Below are 685 nucleotides of genomic sequence, written 5' to 3'. Positions count from 1 at the left end.
CGACCTCTACTGGGAAGTGAAGAGGCCTCTTAGGTTTTTTAATTAAGTTTTTAATTAAAGGTGCACTATGCAGCTTCAGGGGTTTATTTACATTTGAAGAGCCTGCAGTTTGTTTAAAAAGACATGTTTTCAATACATTTAAAGGTGCAATGAGGAACTTTTAAATATTTCTGAAACAGTCTAATTTTTCCTCTGATGATCATAAATGACATGTCACAACTATTGAAAGTTCCTCGGAGCACCTTTTAACTTTTAGTGTTGAAAAATTCTATCATCATAAATCAAAAATAATGTTGAGGAACCTGGAACCAAACGTAAGACTAGAATATGTTTGTAAACCAAACTGTGGGCCCTGCTGCTGTAAACAACAACAGTGAAACAGTAACTTTTCAGGAAGCTTTCTAACTTCCAACAGTGTTCCAGGGATCTACATTTTCCTGTGAGGATAGTTTGTTCATTCAGTTATGAGAATATACCTTAGAAAATGTTTCACTTCTCTGACACACACAAAGTTACACAGTGCACCTTTAACTTATCATAGTGTTCGTTGTTATGTGGTCACTGTTGTTGTTGTTGAAATGGACAAAATGTGTCATGTAGGAAATTAAGTAATGTGTACTGAGGCAATATTACCATTGTGATGCACTTTATAATGCAGGGCTCAGGCCATATGTCTGTGCTATGA

General features: G+C 35.6%; 1 protein-coding gene across 2 annotated transcripts in view; it reads left to right on the top strand.

The window, feature by feature from the left end:
* Nucleotides 1–252, top strand: part of LOC307252790 (6-phosphofructo-2-kinase/fructose-2,6-bisphosphatase) — a 24,330-nt gene extending 24,078 nt beyond the window's left edge. For both annotated transcript variants that reach the window (XM_080030586.1, XM_080030585.1), the window contains exon 14: nucleotides 1–252. This exon is cut by the window's left edge and continues 62 nt beyond it. The gene's annotated coding sequence lies outside the window, so the exon portion shown is untranslated.
* The last annotated feature ends 433 nt before the right edge of the window (nucleotides 253–685 follow it).

This window comes from Ammodytes marinus (genome assembly GCF_949987685.1).
Source record: "Ammodytes marinus genome assembly, chromosome: 7".
In the NCBI taxonomy this organism is placed as follows: domain Eukaryota; kingdom Metazoa; phylum Chordata; class Actinopteri; order Uranoscopiformes; family Ammodytidae; genus Ammodytes; species Ammodytes marinus.
This window is presented reverse-complemented; position numbering and strand designations above follow the sequence as displayed.